Source organism: Lipotes vexillifer, unplaced genomic scaffold (assembly GCF_000442215.2).
Source record: "Lipotes vexillifer unplaced genomic scaffold, Lipotes_vexillifer_v1.1 scaffold418, whole genome shotgun sequence".
Lineage (NCBI taxonomy): Eukaryota > Metazoa > Chordata > Mammalia > Artiodactyla > Lipotidae > Lipotes > Lipotes vexillifer.
Genome location: NW_006798629.1, coordinates 3,629,075 through 3,639,660, shown reverse-complemented (window position 1 = coordinate 3,639,660; position 10,586 = coordinate 3,629,075).

Genomic DNA, 10,586 nt, shown 5'->3' with positions numbered 1-10,586 from the left:
TTCCCTACAACTTGCTCAGTCCAGTCTTTAGAAGCACCCGGAAGCTGAGGGGTGGAGACATGGTTTGATTCCCAAGAATTCAGCAGCATTATTTGTCTAAGCATTAAGGGAATTATTCAGCTAAGTCCTGATGACTTGAGAGCAAGTTTACCTCTGAGAGTGCATTTCCCTTTCCTTCAGCACTTCAGCCTTATTACTTGTACTGTATCTTGTGTTGAATCACACAAGATGCCCATCTGTCCAAGGGCTTATTCTGTTGGCTCGCTCTGAATGGCTTGAATTTTAACTTTACTTTGAACTTACTGGCTTATCTCCTCCTGCTTTTCCTGGACCACGTGCACAATTAAATCGCAAGCCTATTTCTCTCATAGATACTCTGAACCAAAATAATGCTATGAAAGCCACATGACATTTATTTTCCTCTCCTGGTTCTTTTCATAATGGCAGCCTATTTCCCATCTGTGAATCAGTGGCTCTGGCTCTACTGGGAGGAAAGCTCTCCTGATGAATGCTGTGTATGGTACCACAGCTGAAAGTTTTCCTCTTCCAGCTCTCGTTGAAATTAATTACACTTATTGCCTCCCTTCTCATTTGTCTTCACGTCTAGAAAAGTGATCGAAAGTTCTGATCTTCCTTTTGTGGTTCCACGGCAGTTGCAGTTACCAGTAACGAAAGACGCAGTATCCATTGTAGCCATGTGGTCGAAATTGGAGTGTGGACCCAGGGAACAGGGACTGTCTGCTTCTGCATGATGTTTCTGTAACTCCCTCTCTGCTATGGGGGCCCAGTTGGCACCCAAAAAGTAATAAATAATAATGATAAGTAGCCTCGCCTTGTGCTTTACAGAATGGTGCCTTGCTTTTTCTAAATTTTATAAAATGGCTTCCTGATGAAGTGGAATGTCCATGTCACTATCACAGAAAATATGGATCGGTCTTCAATGAAATATTAATGGTTATCAACTCACTGAGCTTTTCCTTTATGAGGACCGAAATGAAGAAAGGAGCTGAATTTCTTGATAATAAGTTAAAATATGATTGCTTCAGTGTTAACTCGGGCTGATCCAAGCTTTTCTTTTCTTTCTTTTAAGCTTCTTGCTCCACTTCATCCCATCTCTCTTCTGACTGCCCTGCCCCCATTTTCGGTATTTTCATTCTTCAGTAGAAAATAAGGGCATCATTTTGACAGCTGGGGATTGTGGGGTTTTAGAATAAACCAGAAGTAAGTCTTGCCTCCATCCGATGCCAGTTTTCTTTCATTAACTTTGGGAGCACTACTTATCTGTAAAATGTACTTATCTGTAAAATGGGACTAATAAGACTAACAATGCCTACATCATAAGTCTGTGGTGAGGATTAATAAAAGAGTTTTCGGGGAAGAGTACAGACTGTGAGAAACATTAATTTTCATTATTTGGTTGGAGTGGAGCAGCCAGAAAGGAGGTAAAATCCAAATTTACTCAAATGAACCTCTTGGGCAAGTGATGTGGTGGAGACACTTGTCACAAGGAGCGGCAGTAATGAGATTTGGGGATTATCTATGGGTTTCTGCTTCCTGCCCTCTTCTGGTTTCCTGATACCATGTTAGAGTTTGTTCTGCTGACTCTGGACATGCTCTGGAGCTTTCTGCTACACCTTTGCTGACTCTGTCAGGATTAGCAAGACTGCAAGAGTCACTCAGGCCTGAATGGCTGGATCCAGGCAGGAAGGACCCACTAGAAGAGGACTTGCCTCTGAGTTTTAGAAGGAGTGGGTGTTGGCTCTGCCAGGGGTGTAAGCTCTGGGGCTCCCATGTGCTGTGCTTTCTTCCCTGGGCAACTGCCACCTGCTGCCACCAGCACTGCTTCCCCTTCCTTAGGCATCTGTAACCTTATCTGGAGACCCACAGAGGGCTGAGGTGAGATGGAGTGATAAGCAGGAAGTGCAGGGGAGTTTTATTCCTGGAAAAAAAAAAGGGACCTTGGCATGAGCAGAATAGAGGGTTCAGGATGTTAATCACTGTTCTTTTTATCAGACAGCTTTATTAAGATCAATGTTTTTTGTTGCCAAATTAGAGTGGACCTAGAGCGAACTTCCCAGCAGTTATTAACACAAGTTCACATTTGCTGGAAGGATTGGGTACCTCCACGTGCTCAGCCATAGCTGGAAGTTACACAATATCTGTATCATTTTTCACAGCTTTGTCATTAGCTGGTAATGATTTGATTATTTTGCAGATGAATCACAGTATAAATCTCTTTCACAAACACTACCCCCAAGTATTAATCAAAACCATTAAGGCAAAGCAGTCGGTGCAAATTAAAAAATTTGCATGTCTAAATTAAAAATTACAGTAATACATCATAAATAAATCTTTTAAATTCTCTATGGCCTCTGTGCACATCTTTTCTTTGGTGTGTGTATTCTGTAATGAAACCACAGATACCAAGATTTTCTCTCTCTCTCTCTCTCTCTCTCTCTCTCTCTCTATATATATATATATATATATATATATATATATATATATATATACACACACACATATAAATATAATCTAATTTTAAAGGGAGAATTCAGGTCCTTAAATAGAACCTGGTATTGGAAACTGAAAGCGGGGAAAGGGGACAGGTTTTTATTTTTCCCATTTATTTTATTTTTTTCCCAACAGAATATTCAAAGATGGCACAAAAAAGAACAGAATGGAAGCTATTGCAGATCATTTGCAGCTTCTTCCATTGTTGCAAAGTAAATATTTATAAAAGGTGATGCTTCTTTTTCAAATAACTTTGAACTCTGAGGAAAATTACCAAGTTGTGTTTTAGGTAATATTTCATTTGGGGACTATTAACACATTACTTGCAGTATGGGAGGAAATTAGAGGGCTTTGAATGATGAAAGCCACCTTTGGCATTAAAAAACTATTATTATTCCCTTGAAACGCTGAAGCAAATTAAAACAGGAAAATGAAACTTTCAAGTGCCCTGGATTTGAAAAGGCACTTTTCCCCCTTTCATTTGTCAAAAAAGAAATTTTTTTAAATGACTTGTTTCACTGGAAACCTGGAAGAGATCATTTATAAGGCAGAAAGTATATTTTTCAAAATGCCTTTGCTGAATATTTTAGGGGGTGATAGTGCCATGTGTGTGAGTTTCTACCCTGTGCCATGTGTAAGCAGATCTCTGGTGAGTGGGTTACAGACCAGTGTATATGAAAGATCCATTTCAGCTCCAGGTAACACAATGGCAGCAGCAATTAGAAAGCACTTTGGTTCTGCCCAGGATTTAACCCAATTAACCTATCTGTAACCTATTAACCTAATTAAATAGAAGAGCTTCTCTGTGAGGAAGGTATACATACAGGACTCTCCCCATTCAGGGGTACAGGTCAGGAAGGAAGGCATAGTTTAGGGAATAATTGTAATTTGAAGTCATATTTTTTTTTTGTAACAGAATTGGAACATCAAAACACAGTTCCAAGATGCTCAGTGTTTCCCTATCAGGAAGCCATGGATTTAACTAGCAGGTCACCTTTATACTTACTTACGTCCCTGCCTTGTGGAAATTTTGCCTTAAATTATTTCTTACTGATATGGAGAGCTTTGGTAAGAGTGCAAAGAAAATCCTTTTATTATATTACTTCATTTAACTCAATTCTGTGCAATTGTTTTAACACCATTGGCTAAGCTTCACGTTCATTAGAAGTTGGGATTTCTCTCTGGCCCCTTGCTAGCATTTTCTCTCTCTCTCTCTCTCTCTCTCTCTCTCTCTCTATATATATATATATATATATATATATATATATATATATATACACACACACATATAAATATAATCTAATTTTAAAGGGAGAATTCAGGTCCTTAAATAGAACCTGGTATTGGAAACTGAAAGCGGGGAAAGGGGACAGGTTTTTATTTTTCCCATTTATTTTATTTTTTTCCCAACAGAATATTCAAAGATGGCACAAAAAAGAACAGAATGGAAGCTATTGCAGATCATTTGCAGCTTCTTCCATTGTTGCAAAGTAAATATTTATAAAAGGTGATGCTTCTTTTTCAAATAACTTTGAACTCTGAGGAAAATTACCAAGTTGTGTTTTAGGTAATATTTCATTTGGGGACTATTAACACATTACTTGCAGTATGGGAGGAAATTAGAGGGCTTTGAATGATGAAAGCCACCTTTGGCATTAAAAAACTATTATTATTCCCTTGAAACGCTGAAGCAAATTAAAACAGGAAAATGAAACTTTCAAGTGCCCTGGATTTGAAAAGGCACTTTTCCCCCTTTCATTTGTCAAAAAAGAAATTTTTTTAAATGACTTGTTTCACTGGAAACCTGGAAGAGATCATTTATAAGGCAGAAAGTATATTTTTCAAAATGCCTTTGCTGAATATTTTAGGGGGTGATAGTGCCATGTGTGTGAGTTTCTACCCTGTGCCATGTGTAAGCAGATCTCTGGTGAGTGGGTTACAGACCAGTGTATATGAAAGATCCATTTCAGCTCCAGGTAACACAATGGCAGCAGCAATTAGAAAGCACTTTGGTTCTGCCCAGGATTTAACCCAATTAACCTATCTGTAACCTATTAACCTAATTAAATAGAAGAGCTTCTCTGTGAGGAAGGTATACATACAGGACTCTCCCCATTCAGGGGTACAGGTCAGGAAGGAAGGCATAGTTTAGGGAATAATTGTAATTTGAAGTCATATTTTTTTTTTGTAACAGAATTGGAACATCAAAACACAGTTCCAAGATGCTCAGTGTTTCCCTATCAGGAAGCCATGGATTTAACTAGCAGGTCACCTTTATACTTACTTACGTCCCTGCCTTGTGGAAATTTTGCCTTAAATTATTTCTTACTGATATGGAGAGCTTTGGTAAGAGTGCAAAGAAAATCCTTTTATTATATTACTTCATTTAACTCAATTCTGTGCAATTGTTTTAACACCATTGGCTAAGCTTCACGTTCATTAGAAGTTGGGATTTCTCTCTGGCCCCTTGCTAGCTCGTGCGACCTCAGTGAATTGCTTCATCTATCTGGGTCACAATTTACTCATCTGTGTAAAATGAGTGGGTTGGATGAGATGGTCTCATAAATGTTCTTTCCAGATCTAAATATCTTGTGATTTTATATCATTACTTGTCCTTCTGCCTCCTCTCTTTTTGATTCCATTTACCAATAAATATTTCTTGAATGACTTTGGCTAGAACTGTGCTGTCCAATATGGTATCCATGTGTCTATTTAAATTTAAGTTAACTAAAATAGATAGAATGAAAAATGCAGTTCCTAGGGGGAGAGGGGAGGGGAGGAATGGAGTGTAGGATTAGCAGATGCAAACTATTATATATAGAATGGATAAACAACAAGGTCCTACTGTATAGCACAAAGAACTATATTCAATATCCCGCGATAAACCATAATGGAAAAGAAAATAAAAAAGAATGTTTATATATGTATAACTGAATCACTTTGCTGTGCAGCAGAAATTAACACATTGTAAATCAACTATACTTCAATAAAATAAATTTTTAAAAATTGCAGTTCCTCATTCATGCTAAGCCACGTAGAAGTGATCAGTAGCCAGAGGTGGCTGATGGCTACCCGATCAAACAGCACAGCGTAAAACATTTCCATCACTGCAGAAAGTTCTATGAGCAAGGACCTGCAACTGAGTTCTTTTCTTTGACTCTTACATTCACTCGATTGTGTAGAATACAGTCTTTTACTTATGCATGATGATAAGAAAAGTCAAACTCTTATGGAACATTCATCTTTACTCAGTTTAACTTTGCTGATATTTACAGCAACAATAACACATTTAGTTAGATTACTCAGCCACTTACCAGCTGGATGATCATGTGCAAATTGTTCAGCCCTTCTGAGCCCCAGTTTCCTCATCTGTAAAGTGGGTGTAATATTACCTATTCTGCATGATGGTTTATGTAAAGCATCTGGCATGCTGCTGGACAATAGTAGCTGCTTAATTCCTAATATTAGTGAAAACTCTTTCTGTGAAATAACAAAGTCCATCATCGGACTGCTGAGGAATTTTTATTTGTTAAAAAATATTGGGTGAGAATGAGACTTTGTAGAAGATACCATAAATACAAGTATTTTGCTTCTGAAAAAAATGTTCAGTTGGAAAATTAAACAGAAGGATGACAAAAATTCTGTATATATAATAATTCATATACCTACTGGGCTAGAGGAAACTGGACTTATAAGTAAAGAGGAGTGGTCCATTTAGTTTTACTCTCTAGTGTTTTGGATGTGTCCTTCCGTCCCTCCCACATTAGATACTTTACCTGACTGGGAACAGAGTATATTGAGGGCTGCTGGTAGTCTACACTGGCTTCCATGAGGGTAGCTTTCTAGAAGATCCTCACTGTGTAAGTGGAGAAAGTCTCTCCATGCACCTTCTCTGAAGGGTGTGGCAGGTCAAAGCACTGATATTTTGGTCTCATGAAAAATTGTAGCTTTTCTGCTTTGGGAGAATGAGATCAGGAAAGGCTCCATAGAAGCAGTGGTCTCTCCCATTTACTGAGGACAAGGAATAAAGATGTGTGTGGGATGGATATTCTAGGTTCTTTTTTGAATATGTTGACATCCATCATGGATGCTTTTTCTGCTCCCACAGTCCCTTATATGTATGTCTGTCATGCTCTTGCTAGAGGGTAAGGGATGGCATCATCTGCAATTTCAATATTGTAACAAACATTTAGGTGAATGGATGGCTCAAATGCTAAACATTTTGCAAAGGAAGGGATTTATGTTTCAAACTCTTTCATTGTTAATGGCGGTGGCATGATTTTGTAAGCCTGGAATACCTCTTGACTTGGGCTTTCCATTTTGTTTTCTGCAAACATAGCTTTCTCCACCTTTTATAATATTTATTATGGTAATCCGACCACACAGATAACCTCTGTTGACACTTTAAACATTTATAATAGGAGCACATGAACATATTTAGAAAATTCAAACAAGGAAAAAAGGTACAAAACAGAGAGTAAATACACACACACACACCCCGCCCCCACTCCTCTACCCAATCCCTCTAACAAAAACAAACACTGGTAATGGTTTCTGATGTGAGCTTAAAAACCCATACTTACATAGTACCTACAAGTTGCCTCTTAACAATGTATAGAATAAAAACCATAATGTACACAGTGTTCTGACCCTGCTTTTATTTTTTGGCCTTAATGATATATCTTTGAGGTTTTCCATCTCAGAACATACAAAACTACCACAGTTTTTATTTTATAGGCTGCACAGAATTCCACCATATGGATTTCCCATTCCATAAAATATTTAATCCTTCTGTAATTGATAGACAGTTAGGTTGTTTCCAGGTTACTTTTTTGCTATGACAGGCTATGGTTCATGGTACTTGTATATAGGTTTGCTTTTGCAAAATCAAGCTGATTTCTAGCTCTGTAATTGTAAGGTCAAAAACAACACATAGTTTCATTTGAATAGCTATTGCCTAATGGCCATCTAAAAAGTTTTAACCTGTTAATACATTTATGGTCAGTGTTAAGAATGACACTGCTTCCCTATAGGCTAATTAATATCAGCCATTCTTACACTTTAACATTAGCTTATTGTTAGATTGAACTTTTTTGTTTTGATTAACATTTCTTTCATTATGAGCATGATAAGGATTTTGGGGTTATTTTTATTGATTATTGCCATTTGTATATTTTCCCCTATAAGCTGGCTATGCAGCTATCTTTTCTCATTTTGGGAAGGTTCATCCTTTCATCATTGTTTGTTCAAGTACTTTCTAAATTGATCAAATTAGCCCATTGTCTGTGTTTTGCAAATATATTTTTTGTCCAGTTTATGCTTTGGCTCTGGACTTCAGTTAGGTACCTGCACACCCCCCCGCACCCCTCTCATATTGGAGTTTCCACTTTATGTAGCCAATTTCCAATTATTTCCTTTACTGCTTCTGGGAACTTTGAACTTATAATCTTCCTAAAGCAGAAAGGAATGGTTTGTAAAATATTTTGCCCCAGTGCAATTAAGAGTGTCTCCTTTCACTCCCAAGAATGTCCTAGTTTGAGTGATAAATTATATGGTCATTGTCAGCCTGGTCCTTCCTCACATCCACTTTAATCGGACCAGCTCCTCTTTGACTTATTTAAAATATTTGGGTGCAGCATAATATTTAATTTAAGCAATGCTTTTTGAGGCAAGAAAAGATGAAAACTCACTGATATAAGGTCTTAATTTATATGTTCATCAGGCTTTATTGAAACATATCAACTCAAAATCTTGTTCTAGACAGTATGAGCTTATAATCTATTAGGAAAGGCATGACAACCACTACAGTAAAAAAAAAAACAACTGTTTAAATAATTTCTTGATTGTTCCTCCTTTGTTTTTGCATTCCCTTACTTCCCTGATTAGCAACTATTTGAATCTGCTCTTTGGTATTCAGGAATGTCTAAGAGGCTGAGCCTTTTTCCTGCAAATAAGAAACAGGCGACACAGAAAGACTTTGTACCCAGGAGGGCCCCACAGACTCCTCCTCAGTTTCAATCCCCCCTTTTCTTTGATACTCCTCAATCTTGAGGAGAAGAGGTATTGGACAAAAAAGGGAATAATATTTTGGATAGAGAAGTTAATCATACACTCAGCAGAGGAACTCAGTTTTAAGGGGACTTGGTTTCAACCTCCTCACTTTTCTTGCAATCTTTCCCAAATCTTTCAGGGAATGGGCAATGGCCACTCTGGCTACTTCCTGCTGAAACAAGGCATCATCTTACCTCAATTTGGGGAATGGAAATATTCCTAAATTCCAAGTCTTGGATGCAAGTCTTATATGATTATGATCTCAATCCCTGAGGAATTTGGAACAAGCCTGAAACCCAGTCTGTACCTGGCGCTTTGGGGAGATTCTCAGCTTAAAGGCATTTTAGTGAATTTATAAATGCAACTTTTCCTTTTATATGAGCACCAACTCATGAGAGGGTCTCTTCCAGTGCAAAGTCAAAGTAAGGAAGTAAAGGACTTGTTTAACAAAATAATTATAGAAGATCATTTTTTCCCCAAGAGGATAACACAGATTGGCAGTCAGCTTTTTCCAACAGAGAACAAGTAAAAGAATGAGAGGCAATACTACTTGGTAGTTCTTAAATGTGACCAGGTATAAAAAATTTGATTGAATGATGAAGAATTTGTTGGGTAATAAGAAATACTGAGTCTTGGGTGTAACTGTTTTAAAGAATCCTGTTCAGTGCTGTCCATTGTGTTATGTATCAAAACTCTCATGGTCAGCTTCAGATATTTTTCTGTCTCCTGATAACCAAGACAAATCATGATCATTGTGAAAAAATTAGAAAGAAGTACAGAAAAGTAGGAATGAGTAAAAACTAATTTGTTTTGTTTTTAAAAACTTCTTATAAACAATTTTTTCCACACCATTGCCAATATTTATTTATTTATTTAATAATAATCTTAACAGGTGTGAATCTCCTTGTGGGTTCTTTTAAAATTTTTATTTTACATTGGAGTATAGTTAATTAACAATGTTGTGTTAGTTTCAGGTGTACAGCAAAGTGATTCAGTTATACATGTACATGTATCTATTGTTTTTCAACTTATTTTCCCATTTAGGTTATTACAGAATATTGAGCAGTTTCCTTGCTATACAGTAGGTCTTTGTTGGTTATCTGTTTTAAATATAGTAGTGTGGACATGTCAATCCCAAACTCACAATTGATCCCTCCCCCGCTTCCCCTCTGGTACCCATAAATTCACTCTCTAAATCTGTAAGTCTGTTTCTGTTTTGTAAATAAGTTCATTTGTATCATTTTTTTAAAGACTCTGCATATAAGCGATATCATATAATATTTTTCTTGATCTGTGTGACTTACTTCACTTAGTATGATCATCTCTAGGTCCATCCATGTTGCTGAAAATGGCATTATTTCATTCTTTTTAATAGCTGAGTAATATCGTATTGTATAAATATATCGCATCTTCTTTATCTGGTCCTCTGTCGATGGACCTTTAAGTTGCTTCCATGTCTTGCCTATTGTAGACAACATTGCAATGAACATTGGGGTGCATGTATCCTTTCAAACCATGTTTTTCTCTAGATATGGTCCCAGGAATGGGATTGCTGGATCATATGTATTCTACTTTTAGCTTTTTGAGTAACCTCCATGCTGTTCTCCATAGTGGCTCTACCAACTTACATTCCCACCACAGTGTAGGAGGGTTCCCTTTTCTCCACACCCTCTCCAATATTTATTGCTTGTAGATTTTTTGATGATGGCCATTCTGACTGGTGTGAGGTGATATCTCATTGTAGTTTTGATTTGCATTTCTCTAAACAATTGTTGATGGCTACAGAATATTCTTTTTCTGTGGCTGCAGTGTAACTAATTTAACCAACCACTTTTTGTTGAATAGGTGGGTATGTTCTTTTATTTTATATTTCATTTTTTCTTTCAATTATAAACAAAACCAGGATGAACATCTTTGCACCTAAATCTTTCTTTGTATTGCCAGTCTATTAAGAGAGATTCCTACAAGAGAAATTGTGGATTAAAGAGTGAACTTTTCTAACGCTTTTACATCTAGAAGGCAAT